Source organism: Equus asinus, chromosome 24 (assembly GCF_041296235.1).
Source record: "Equus asinus isolate D_3611 breed Donkey chromosome 24, EquAss-T2T_v2, whole genome shotgun sequence".
Lineage (NCBI taxonomy): Eukaryota > Metazoa > Chordata > Mammalia > Perissodactyla > Equidae > Equus > Equus asinus.
In genome coordinates this window covers 55991701-56005538 of record NC_091813.1, presented here as the reverse complement: position 1 = coordinate 56005538, position 13838 = coordinate 55991701, and the positions used below count along the sequence as shown (strand labels likewise).

The 13838-nt window shown below is 38.3% G+C and overlaps 1 long non-coding RNA gene across 2 annotated transcripts; it reads left to right on the top strand.

Moving 5' to 3' along the window:
- The first annotated feature begins 5786 nt into the window (after nt 1-5786).
- LOC123280411 (uncharacterized) lies at nt 5787-13435 on the top strand. 2 transcript variants are annotated; one of them, XR_011497841.1, is made up of 3 exons: nt 5787-7968; nt 8919-9044; nt 13297-13435. It is a non-coding gene; the product is annotated as an uncharacterized lncRNA (long non-coding RNA). The 2 variants fall into 2 exon arrangements; XR_006519296.2 differs by lacking the exon at nt 13297-13435 and adding an exon at nt 10734-13289 and having other exon boundaries at nt 5790-7968.
- The last annotated feature ends 403 nt before the right edge of the window (nt 13436-13838 follow it).

Here is a 13838-nt window from a genome sequence, read left to right as displayed (position 1 = left end):
GAGACAAAGAGTCTGCCTGGGTTCTCAGGTGGAGCGAGAGAAGGTAGCAACCTTCGCTGAGTTCTTTTCTCACCCAGTAGTGCAGCAGAGCACTAGGCAGCCATTTGCATCTAAGTAGATATGTCTGGCACAGAATTTTCCTGAGCTAAATGTGCTGAAAAGAGGTGTGAAAATTGCTAAGTGTGAAGTGAAACCAGAAAGGCCTTGAAGACAGGATGTGGTAGCAACCTCAGTGGAAACATTAAAGGAACGTGACTTCTCAGCATGCATGCAGGCACGCATTGAAGATGGAATCAAGGACAAGATGCACCCCTGCCATACCTTGCTCCTTCACGACCCCCGTCATCACCTGGAATGTAGGCCCAACAGCAAGGCTGAGAGCAGAGGTGATAACAATAGTAGCGAACACATAGGGCTTTCTATAGACCAGGCACCATTCTATGTAATTTACGTATATTGACACATTTAATTCTCACAACAGTCCTATGATGTAGATACCACTATAAACCCATTGTACAGATGAGGAAACAGGCACACAGAGGTTAAGAATAAAAATCTTGAATTAATTAAGATTAAGTAAAATTGACGTCAGTTTTATGATACCTTCTAGACTAGAGTGCTTAAAGAAAAAATTTAAGTATATGTACATATTTATGTATATATATGTGTGTATGAATTTATTACACACCTGAATTTTCACACAAAGATTTAATCCCACTAAAAATAAGCCTGATATGAATTTTTAATTATGAGGTGTTATATATACCAGATAACAGAGAATCAAAGTAACAGTATATTTGGCACAAAACCACAGAAAAAATCGGAGTAACTCTAGCAACCCAGAAGAACAGGAAAAATTCCACAGTCTGTCCTTTCCTCTTTAGCATAAACCTAGTCTTTCAATTTTTCCTTGTCCTCCCACCTATCAACTACCTCCTCCCTTCATTCCTCTCTCTTTAGACACCTTGCCCTAGAATGAATCATCCCAATGCTGCTTTTATCAACACGTTTAACTCTCTCACGACCTCCAGGTGTACACCAAGTCTGTCGTCTTCTCTATTTATCCTGCCTTTTCATTAGCGGATTCAGGGTAAGAGTAAAGACAGAGGCCCAGAGACTGTTAAATGCATGTTCTATCTCCCTACCTTGTCAGGTATACCTTCATAATCACTCCCTCTCTTGATAAATAGCCCTTCGTATGACTCCCTACCTTGACAAGTATACCTTTGTAATCCAAAGTCATGCGTAACACTATGATTTCATAAGGCTGAATATTAGCAAAATATCAAAGACAAAAGAATTTGGTTATATTGCACGCCTACACTGTTAATAAACTATCAATGTGTGATCAATAATAATTAAAAACATAATTTATGAATTATTATTCCATACAATGTATTTTCTTGCCATGATTTAAATAATGATGTAGTAATTGAGATTTTTCACTTATTTTGCATTCTATTTACAGTAGTTATTCTAAAGGATTAAAAGACAGTATGTAATTATATTCAATGTGCACAAAGCTTGAACACAGTTTTATTAAAAAGTAAATTAAAATAAAACAAAAAATCCCAAAATTAAAATTATTTTCTATATTTTCAAAGCATTTTTCTCCTGAAATATCCAACATTACCTATTAAAATTTTAAAGCAAATCTAAAATAAAAATTAATGGTATTAATGAGTGTTAAACATTAAAATTAATGAATATTAAACTTTTTAATTTTAAAATTTGCGTAATTCTTATTATATATGTTAATGAAATTAAAATTATTCAGAATTCTGGCATTCAGTTTTCATCTAGTTGAACTGGTATTGCAATTCCTGTTACATCTAAAAGTCATATAAATTGCTTAAAACTATAAAATGTTCCTTGCCTGCCATGTGCACCTGTTGTGAATGCTGTTATAATTTATGGTCAATACTGGAACCACAAGTTGCAACATGAAAAGAAGCAAGAAACAGTATGCCTGGTGTTATGGGAAATGATGTTTCATGATGCAAGAATCTACTGCATTCTTACTGCCTGTGAGAATTTGACAAGTTGATCTGTCTTCTATCTTAGCTAGATGATTCTCCTGCTCAAACCTTCCCCACACTCAAAGCATTGTCTGTCTCTGACAGCGGCAATAGCCCACAAACACTCCTGGCATTTAAGCGTAGTTGCCTTTCATTTCAAGAATATGGGCTATAGGAAAGGATATATATGGAGAAGTGATTCCCTGGGGCCTGTACGGTGTTAGTCATGAAGCAGATATTTAGCATTGTAAGTCATGCTACTCCATCTGGGAGTACCAGGTCGTTAGAACAGAGAAGCCCTTCTTTTTCCTAATACAGATATGCTGACATACACACAGATGTAGAGAGAAAATATATCTGTAAAAAGCTGGCTATCGTAATGCTCTCATATGTAGAACCTTTTTCCTACGTTAGTTCTTAATTCCTTTAAAGCAATGAAAATACTTAAATATATATATATTTAAGTATTTTGTTTTATTGTGCATAATTCATTAAATGGAAAAGGTATTTTCTTAGTTAAAAAAACATGTTTTATGCCTAATACCTCCATATTTCTTGATGATTAAAGAGCCTAAATATAGGTAGCTATAGATTTATTGTAAATATATTAAACAAACTAGAAGAATCTCTCAAACATCTTATATGAAAAATAAGCAATGTGGTTAAATCATCTAGCAACTGATTAGTGAAAAATGTCAATATTATTGCAGATAGACAAGTTTATTGAATTTAAGTGTAAAATTGCCCATAGTTAGGTTTTTTTTTTTTCTTTTTCTTTTTTTTTTTTTTTATTAATGTTATGATGGATTACAAGCTTGTGAAATTTCAGTTGTACATTTTTGTTAGTCATGTTGTGGGTACACCACTTCCCCCTCCGTACCCTCCCCCCACCCCCCCTTTTCCCTGGTAACCACCGATCAGATCTCCTTCTCAATATACTAATTTCCACCTATGAGTGGAGTCATATAGAGTTCGTCTTTCTCTGACTGACTTATTTCGCTTAACATAATGCCCTCGAGGTCCATCCACATTGTTGTGGATGGGCCAATTTCGTCTTTTTTTATGGCTGAGTAGTATTCCATTGTGTATATATACCACATCTTCTTTATCCAATCATCAGTTTCTGGGCATGTAGGCTGGTTCCACGTCTTGGCTATTGTAAATAATGCTGCGATGAACATAGGGGTGCAACAGACTCTTGAGATTTCTGATATCAGGTTCTTAGGATAGATACCCAGTAATGGGATGGCTGGGTCATAGGGTATTTCTATTTTTAACTTTTTGAGAAATCTCCATACTGTTTTCCATAGTGGCTGTATCAGTTTGCATTCCCACCCCATAGTTAGGTTTTGAAAACTATACAGCTAGAAATTTTAGAGACTTGTGGGCATTACCAAAAAATTTTTTTAAATTAATATTCATCTGGAAAATCACCTGAAATAAATTTCTTAATTTTCATAAATAAAATCTCATGTTTGTTCAAATTTTCAAAATAAGATACAAAATTTACTATACAATGGTGATAAATATACCCTTTAGCAAACATCAATGAGATTTTATTTAGATTTTTGTTTATATATATATATGCACATGTATCTTACATATGTAGATGTATATATGTATATTGTATATGCACATATATACACATATTTATTAATGTATATATGTATGTATATGCATATATATGTGTGTGTATATATTATTCTCATAGAATAAGATATTGAGTCAAAACAGCCTAGAAGTTAATAGCTTTTGCAAAAGGGACAATCTAGGAAGATTTAATTCACTGTAGTTTCCAAACTGGGATTGCTAGATCCATTTTCTGGTGTTATTATAAACTATTTAAGGCATGGTAAGGACTACTTAACATTTTACCAATACATTATCCAACTGCTTATTAAAATTTCTGCGCCATTGTACATTTCCACCAGCATGAGGGCAACGATAACTTAAGATTAAACTCTTAATATATGCTAGAGTCTGTGCTAAACACGTTACAGTAATCTCATTTAAATCATCATTAATCACTCTATGAGGTAGATGCTATTATTACTCCCAATTTACTGTGGGGAAGTGGAGGCTTGCCCAAGGCTTGCAAGCTGTGAGAGGTACAGCAGCGACTCCAGTCAAGTCTGTGTCTCAGAGCTCAGGCTCTGTACCATCACGTCAGCCTGGTTTATCTTGGCTCACTCAATAGGCAAAAAGTAAACAAGTTTGCATTTTATTTACATTCTTATCATTTTTTCAAACATTCATTTTTCCTTTTATGTGGCCTATTTTTTGTACCATTCTTTATTTCTCAATTTGAATACTAATGCTTTTCTTATTGTATTGAGTTCTTCTCCATTGTCTAAGTAACTATCAATATTTTCCCCAATTTTTATCTTTCCTTTGTTTTATATAATAAATTCTTCCTTAAATAATTAAACATACAGAATTTTTTCAGAATAGAAGTTTTGAAAGAGTGTCTAGTCCATTTCCCTCATGTAATATTTGAGGACGGTCAAGGTCACACACAGCTAATTGTTAGTGTCTGAGTATAACCTGGGAAGGAGCAGCTAAGAAATATGCTATATGAACATTATAACACCAAATTTGATTGGAACTTCCAAAATTATTTGTTTCATTACAATCTTTATTCTTGAATTAGACTATTTTTTACTCTTCTATAAGATTTACTTAGAATTAAAATGTGTGACTATCTTGCTCAATTAAAACATACAAAGATTTGAAAAAAATGTGTGTGAATATTCATAAACTATGGGTAAGTGGTAGAAATGGAGATACGGTAATTATAGCTTTCTTTTTATTTATTTATTTTTTTAAGGAAGATTATCCCTGGGCTAACTGCTGCCAATCCTCTTCTTTTTGCTGAGGAAGACTGGCCCTGAGCTAAGCTACTTCCTCTACTTTATATGTGGGACACCTACCACAGCATGACATGCCAAGCAGTGCCATGTCCACACCTGGGATCCGAACCAGCGAACCACAGGCTGCTGAAGCACAACATGCGAACTTAACCACTGCGCCAGCAGGCTGGCCCCTCTAGTTGACTTTGTTTTTCAGTGTTAGCTAGATCCAGGAAAATACATCGATGCAACTAGAGCAAAATCCCACCATGATTTTCTTGACTTTCTCTGCCTCATTCTTATTTTGGAAACAATCTTGACCTTAATCCAGATAGGTGGCCAAGGGTTGAGTATTACTTTGCTTTGCTCCTAGTCCCGCTATGAACTTCTTAGATTTCTTTTTCCATACTAGATGAAAGTAAGGAGGAACAAATGACTGACAAAATGAATTCCAAGGAGGAAATTCAAACATTTGCCAAGAACCAAAGATAATTTTTTTGTTTTATGCTATGCCTTTCCAATTTGTTGCCTACAAGCATAAATATTTGTGACCTAGGATTCGTTCTAAGCCAGAGGATAAAATATGATTTTGGAAGTTTCCCTTATAGAAAATGTGTGTTAATGTGAACAAAAATAGGGTGACAAAACCAAAGTATATTTCCAAACAACAGCAAAAATTCTCACACTCTTAACTCCTATTTTTGTTTAGAAAAGAGAGATGGTATAAAACAACCCCTCTTACTCCTGTGGCCCCTTGCCCCCTCCCACACTACTCCAAACACACATACACACACACGCACACACATACACACGACACCCAAACTGAGAATTCAGCCAAAGAAATACAAGAGGGACAACTTCGTAGACATGAGTTTATTTATAACAACGTAATATTAGCATTTTCTGGAAAATACAGTAAAATACAGGAAAGACAAAATCAAGTGGGAGCACTGAAGCATTCGGTCATGCTTTTTGTTCTTTATAATTCTTTGATTAAAAGGAAAACTCTGATAATAGGATCCATAGAAGCTGCATGTTAATGGAAGATAACAATCTGCTTTGTAACGTGAAATTTTTTTGTCTCTACGCTACATGGCTTTAAGTGTACCAAGGTTTTTACAAGGAAAACGTTTTTCAGCAGCATGCTTGGCAAACTATAAAGATGATCTCGCTTTGCCAAATGGACTTTGAGCAGCTTCCTAAGTGACTTTCGTCACAGTGTGTTACTCAGTTACGCATGCTAACGTGCCGTCCTAGATGAATCTGACCTCTCAAAAATCTCACCATGCCTCTGTTTCGAGCCCGCTATTCCTCCCATGTTACCCTCTAAGACTGTCAAAATCAACCACTTCTACTGTCAGGAGAAAAGCATAATATAAAAAATGTAAGCATAACTAGTACGCCTGAAACTTGTTTGTTTTCCAGTTGTTGCTGGACGGTTGTTTAGGGCCAACAAACTCTAAATTCGGTGTGTCCTTCAACAGTTACTCAGCAGAGACAGAACCACTCCTACTTGTTTCCAGCCATTTGGTGAGAAATCTGCAGTTATATTTTTTCTCTCATTTTCAATTTTTATAGAACTAATTCTTTGCCCTTATTTTCCAATATCCATTCTTCCTCACATTTCTCTTTATGTATTATCTTTAGTATTTCTTCTCTTTACTCTCTTCTTCTCTTTTCTTCTACTAATTATCTAAATTTCTTTCTCTTAGGAAAGAGATCAAAACAAATACTTGCCTGTAAAGTTGACCTGTCAACTACCATCTGGTTACTGTTTTGTTCCTTTTTAGAAAATCAACAGTAGATCTTTCACGAAAGTGGAAATTCTGAACACTTATGCTGCCAGAGTATGGCTGTGTACCAGCCTATTAAAATGCAGGAGTCTTAGTGATAGAGACAACAGCGGTGCAGACTCTCATTTTCACCTCTGCCTGCTTTCTCAAAGGCTGAGAGCATTTGAAATGCTATTTCTTAAACAACACTAAAACCAATCAAAGAGAAAGGGTGGAGAAACTTCGATCTGAGGAGAGATTGCCTTTGTTAGCAGGTTTTTAGCCAGGGTTAAGTTAGATTTGCAAGAAACACATCAAGTATTCCAGGAGAGAAGATGTGAGTGCTGAGCAGCCATTTGTATGGTTGAGGTTTCGTGCAGCATCTACAGGTTGTTCTCTGATGTGGAGATCTTTTTGACAGAGTTGGCTAGTTTTTGTAAGTTGCCATCCATTTCCCATGTATTAGCTAAGAGTAAGGTATAAAATATTTTCATTTATACAACTTGAGAAACATAAGGATTTTGATAACTTTTATCTCATTGCTCCACTACTCGAAAAAAAAAATCTTTAAGGGGCCGGCCAGGTGCGCGCAGTTAAGTTCACACATTCCACTTCAGTAGCCTGGGGTTCGCTCGTTCTGATCCCAGGGGTGGACCTATGCACCACTTATCAAGCCATGCTGTGGCAGGCATCCCACATATAAAGTAGAGGAAGTTAGGCACAGATGTTAGCTCAGGGCCAGTCTTCCTCAAAAGAAAGAAAGAAAGAAAGAAAGAAACTTTAACTGTATCTATCACCTACAGGATACTGTCCAGATGCCTCAGCCTGCCTTTCCCAATTCTCTAGAATCTATTGTTAATCTCATTTGCAATCTTACTTGCCGTATCTTGCACTGCTTCTCTCTGCACTTCGATACTTCGATGCCAACCACACCAGCCCATTTCTCCCCACATGTGCTTCGTGCATTTCTGCCTCCTCTCAAGCTCTGGACACAGCGGAAATGCTGTCCCCGCTCCTTACTTTGCATTGTCCATCATCTCCGGCTGGGCCTGTATTCAGGGAGGCAGTAGATACCCTACAAGAACACCCAGAAAGGCAGCCACTGCTGGTTTCGCCTCCGCCTCCTCTCTTATCTGATTGTAGCCGGAAGACCTCAAATGTGCTAACTCCAAAGAGATCTGAGAATAGAGACCGGATGAGGTGAGGAGGAACGAGAAGATTATTTTGAGGGGTGAAAGGCTTAAGAAAGGGAGAGGAATGTCCTTATAGTCACCAGCCGCTCAGGTGGGGTGGCTCCTTACCAAGTGTAACAGGACGTATCAGGATAAGGTAAGTCGGACCTGAGTCAGAGTGGAGCTATCTGTATCTTGGAGAAGCAGCGAGGGAGGAGTGGGGACAGCTGTGGGAAGGCATTCAGCTGAATTAAACTGAGTAAGTGAAAGTTTTATATAGCATTGCTTGCTATAGAGAGTCTGATCATTCCTTCAGTCAATACTGAGAATTTATAATACCACTCATCTGAGTGTGTATTTGTGAATACTGCACACACAATGGACAGTGTGTCTCTTCTCAGCCAGAAAATTGAAATAAGTAGCACAGAAAAAAAAAAATAAAAACAAAACAAAATATGAATTTGTTTGCAGGGTAGAAGTACCTATGCTACCATTACTAAAAATCAATTTTATTCTCTCAAAATATCTCTTAAGATGAGTCCAAAAATCAGAAACTATCAGAATTAGGTAGGATTTAGAGGACTATTCAGTAACTTCATTCTATCTCTGAGAAAAGTGAAGTCCCAAGAAATTAAGAATGCTTGTATTTGAAAAGAACTTGTATGGAAAAGAACCTCTCCTTCTTCCTCTCTTGGATTTTCTGTCACTCCTGGTGACAGAATCATCCAGGCCACTTAGCCTCATTTTTTGCTAATAGGTGAAGTAATAGGTTATCTCCCTGGGTCTGCGTCCTCTGATGGAGCAAAGTCCGCTCACACTGTCTCCTGGCCAACCCCCCGAACGCCCATCGCTGTAGGGAAGCAGGTGTTCTTGTCGGAAGAGTGGGGCTGATCATTTTGCTAATTACCAGTAGGGGTGACAAACATTTGGGGAGGAGACCCAAGGCCATCTTAGATGTGGGGGAAAAGGGAAGACTGGTGGGAGGATGGCGTCCATGGAGGGCAGGCTGGCTTCAGGGGAGTTGCCCCAGAACCTCGTTGCACTATTTCAGGGTGTAGCGCTCAGTGCAGACAAAGTTAGTGTTTCTTGTTCTCCCTTTATATTTAGTGTCACACTGTTTTGAAAATCCCAGCCATGACAGGAGGAGCCAAGAGAAGACGCTCATCCCCATGCTTAGACCAAAGCCACCCAAGAGAGGCAGGGAGCAGCCTGAAGGGGGCCGAGTCAATGGAAGTAAGAGAACTCCAAGGGAAAGGAAAAAGGGGAGAAGGGCTGAGAGCTGAATTCTACACCTGCTGAGCATTCTTCAAATAGACTTTAAGTCCTCTCTTTAAACACACCCTCACCTTCAATCACCATCTTAACCATTTAATTAATCTGTGCCTCAGTTTCCTCAGCTGTAAAGTGGGAACAATAATACCTACACCATGGGGTTGTGAGAATTTAAAGAATTAAAATGGGTAAAGCCCATGGTATCAGGTTGTGGTATAAAGTAATTACTGTTTAAGTGTTTGCTTTCCTCTGGGGAGATGATACAGGTTAGTGGTTAAGGGCACAGATTCTGGATTCAACCTGATTTGGTTTGAAACTTGGTTCTGCCATGTACTAGTGTGACCTTGGGCAAGGACTTCTCTGGGCCCATTTTTTCATGTGGAGGGCCTTGTAAGAATTAAATAGGTTAACACACAAAAAGCACTGGAAACAGTCCTTAATGCATGTTGCCAGCTGTTAATGCTCATTATCTGTCCCTTCCCCTCCTTGTTTACCCACTTGCGGCCCATCATTGAATATGGAACTTCTTGTCCAGTGAAAGCACGCCAGAGACATCAAGAAGCTGTGCTCAGAGCCTCTTACTCTGAGCAGGTACCCTGCCAAGACTTACTTGGTCAGCACTCCCTGAGTGCACTCAACTTTCCCACATAAAATACAATGGGGTTTGTGGGAACAGGTAACCCTGTTTCCCTTCCTGCCCTTGGAAGATCAGGAATAATCACTTAGTTAACCCCCATTCTGTTTTCATGAGACCCATCTTTCTCTTAAGCAGAGGGGGAAACGGTTAAGTCATAGAAGATATTTTGAATTAAATCAAGAATAAAGCCACACATTCACATACCAATTACTCAGGCTCAAGCTGCTGGGAGCTTTTCAAAGTCTCAAGGTCAAGATTGAAAATCGTGCTTTTAACTTGAAAAACATCAAAGGTTAATTGTGAATCTAAAATTTTAGAGCATTCAGAACTGTTTTTAACTTGATTTTAACGAATAAAGCATTTGTTCATAATGGCTTAAATTTTTAAAAAAGAAAGAAATCCAGTCGACCTTGCAATACAGAAAAAAGAATTCTTTGCTGCATGAAAGAAAAAGTTGTAGCCTTTGTACTCCTAAGAAGTGTATTTTTAATATGTATTAGACCACTCTTTTTTGGTACCTAAGAACATAGGGTATCCTAAAAATCAATAGCCAGGGGTTAGCACACTTTCCATTATGATTTTCTTTCTAAACTGTCTCTCAGAAAAATTGTGTTTGAATACTGTAGTTTTTGCTTGTCGTCTTATTTTGTTTTTGCAATAATCCTGCCCAACATATGTAGCAGACTTGGTAAAGCTAACAAATCAAAACAAATTGGAAACCTTAAGAAACTTGATAAAATTTTTTGTGAGGTCAAGAAGTGTGATGCTAGCACCACCTAGTGTCTATATTGCGTAATTGCCGCAAGTGAAAATATAAGAGAAAAATAATTAATCCAAGGTACACAGCCAATTTAGGTGAAAATCCTGGAATTAAATCCACATTGACTGATAGCGCCCTGCTTTTTTTCTATTGTTCTACACAATCTTATAATATCAAAGAAAGTAAAGATTTAAAAAGTAAATCCTTCCACTAACAGAAATCCAATTTAAGTAAAAATTTTATTATAAAACAGGAATATTTGAATGTCTAATATGTCTGAAGAACCACGAGAGCCTTCACAGAGCTGCCAAAGTCAATTCCATACACTCTACGGTGGGGCAAGACTGTTTGCATAATTTCTTGCTCTGAGAAGCACGGTTCCCCGAGGCCTCTGCAGCGAACCCCACCCAGGGCTTCCGGTGTTGCTGTGCCGTCAGTGTTGCCGTCAGTGTTGCCAAACAGTATTCAACCTCTGGAATACATCTACATGGAACAAAGGAGATCATCTCATTCGCCTACGTGGCCCTACTTTTAAGATATTTAGTTACTTCATGCCACATTATTTTTGTGTTTCCCACAGAAAGTCGATGTGCCCTTTTCACAGGCATGACCAGCCCCAGGACAAATGTGAAATGAGTCAAGTTTGGGTTTGATGCCTCTGTTCTCTTCAGTTCAGCCTGTATACCCTTTGCCTCACTTCCGGGTACTACCTCCCACCCAAAAAAGCCACCGGCTCCTCGCCAATTTTCCATTCCTCAGGGTCCTGCAAGTCATCGGCAAATTAAATGGTAATTGTGCTCTCCACATAAAATCTTTTCTGGAATAAAGTAAAATGTGAATGAATGAAGGAGCAAATGAATGAATAAATACTAAACAAACAAGTCAAATTGCTTGTGCAAAAATATGAATGCCTCACGATGACTTAAGTGCTACTCTGCCTATATACGGCTTTTCAATTTTCCCTAGGAGTTCTGAGTGGAACTCAGACAAATTTAATAAAACCCATGGATGAGATGGTTTGGGGCAGAGGGCCCTTTTGGTGCAGAGGTGGTACACATCCTGGCTCAGATCCCCATCCCAGATCACTGTTGTCACTTTCTTACTTGCCTGAATTCCCAAAGGCACTCCCTGAATCTATATCCTTCATCTGTAAAGTGAGAAACATGAACAACTATTTCCTACGACTATTATTATGAAGTTTCAAAAGGATCTACTATGGTACTTAGTAATCACTAGTCACTCAAAGTATGACCATAATAATAATAATTACTATTATTACTGTTCCTATTGATGTGTGCTCAATGTGAAATTCATTCGAGGATTTTAGCAGGTGGCAACAATACCTTCCCTAGCCCTTTGTTTGAGACAATGCGTCCATTTTTAAATACCTGCAGATTTTCAATGTTCTGAGAGTTGTCATCAATAACTCCGAAAAAAAGTGGAACCCACTCTGATTAATCGGTCCTAGTTTTAGCTAAGGAGGTGCTGCTCATGGAAAGAAATGAGAGCAAAGGAATAGAAGAAAAATCTACTTTGGCAAATAACAGAAAGGAATCGACAGATGTAGGACATTCACCTTAAAGTCTCCACCATCCTTTATGCTCAGGCAATTAATAATGATAGTAGTAATAGTTTTTGCTATATATCAGGTACTTTCCTTAGCAATGTACTCATTTAAGTCTCATAATAATTCACCATTTTGCACACTGAAGAAGCTGAAGCACAGAGAGTAAAATAACTTGACCAAAGTCTCGAGAACAAATGGCAGAGCTGTCATTTGAACTTGAGGTGTCCGCTTCCACAGATAAGACAGCAGGCTCCATGGTGGCCCTTCCTCTTTCTCTCTCTGCCTCTCCACCATCATCTGCCCCAGCCACCAGAGTTGGCAAAACTGAAGCGAATGCACCATTGCCTTTTGCAAGTAGGACGCCTCCCCTTGTGGTTGCTCACATTCTAAGAAGATTCAAAGCTGTCCAGCCCAGATCACGAAAATATCTCTTGGCACATGACACAGAACAGTTTCCTTTTGTTCTTCTTTCTCCTCGTTCATACAGAGTCAAGTTTCCGGATAGCCACTTTATAGCATTATCACCCCCTTTTGTCCTGGTTTGTCTGACAGTATTAATGAAGACTTTATAGCTATTGACTAAAGCAAGAGGCTTATAAAAAGAAAATGACAAAAATGGGCATGGAGACGTTCTTTACTGAGCTCCGACTAGGTAGCTTTGTTGAAACTGTCTGCTTCCTATGACAAAACACCATAGCTTCCCCCAAATAGCTTGATTTTTTAAAAAACTTGGTAGGAGAATTCAATTTTGTCTTTAAACTACTACTGACCTTTCATTCTTCTTTGTCTGGATTCCTTCGCAGCAAAAAAATCCTTTTGCTGGCAAATACTCAACAAACCTGATACCTTGGGTAAAACAAAATACTTATAAATATGTATACAATGGGACATTTATGTGTGCATTGTGAGGAATAAGTGATTTAGGATATACATCACTCGGAATATGTCACCACTAGCAATAATGAAGATGGATATGACTTCATTTCTGGTCTTCTAAATACCATATAACACTATGACCCAAGAGCTATAATGCTTTGTTTCTTCTATATTTTTATGGAACAAGTTATTCATTTAAACACTAGCTCAAAATTCTCTTTCATTGCAGTAACTGTCATAAAACACTAGCGAGGTGACTCATTGTTACAGGGTAATACTCATCACCTGTCAGCAGCTCATTAGCATGAATGAGTTGGCACTAATGTGGCAATTACCATGAACTGTCAATGGCTATCCTTGTGTCTTCTCCCAGCACCAAGAATCGGGGATGTTTGTGAAATCGCAGAAGAAGGCAGAAGAGAGTCAAATTAACAAATCCAGCTGCCCACCACCTCTACTACCAGCGAATAATGGCAAAAGCATCTGGAATAAAAATGATGATGATGATGATAGCTAATATTTATTGAACAATTGTTCTTTGCTAGGCACTAGTCAAGTGTTTTACATATACAATCTCATTTACTACTTCCACTTGCCCCATAAAGTACATACTATTATTAATACCATTCCACAGAGGGTAAAACAGACTTCGAGACATGACGTAAATTGCCCAAGATCACACAGCTGGTGAGTAGGTCATCTGAATCCAAAATCCACGTGGTTAACAGTTTAACTGTCTTCCAGGATTTCTCAACCTCAGCTCTACTGACACACGTGGCCAGATAATTCTTTGCTGTGAGGCTCTGCCCTGTAGGACTGCAGGATGCTTAGCAGCTTAGCAGCATCCCTGGCCTCTGCCCACTAGATGCCAGTAGCGCCTTCTCTCCCCGGCCCCATTCCCTAGTTGTGGTGGCC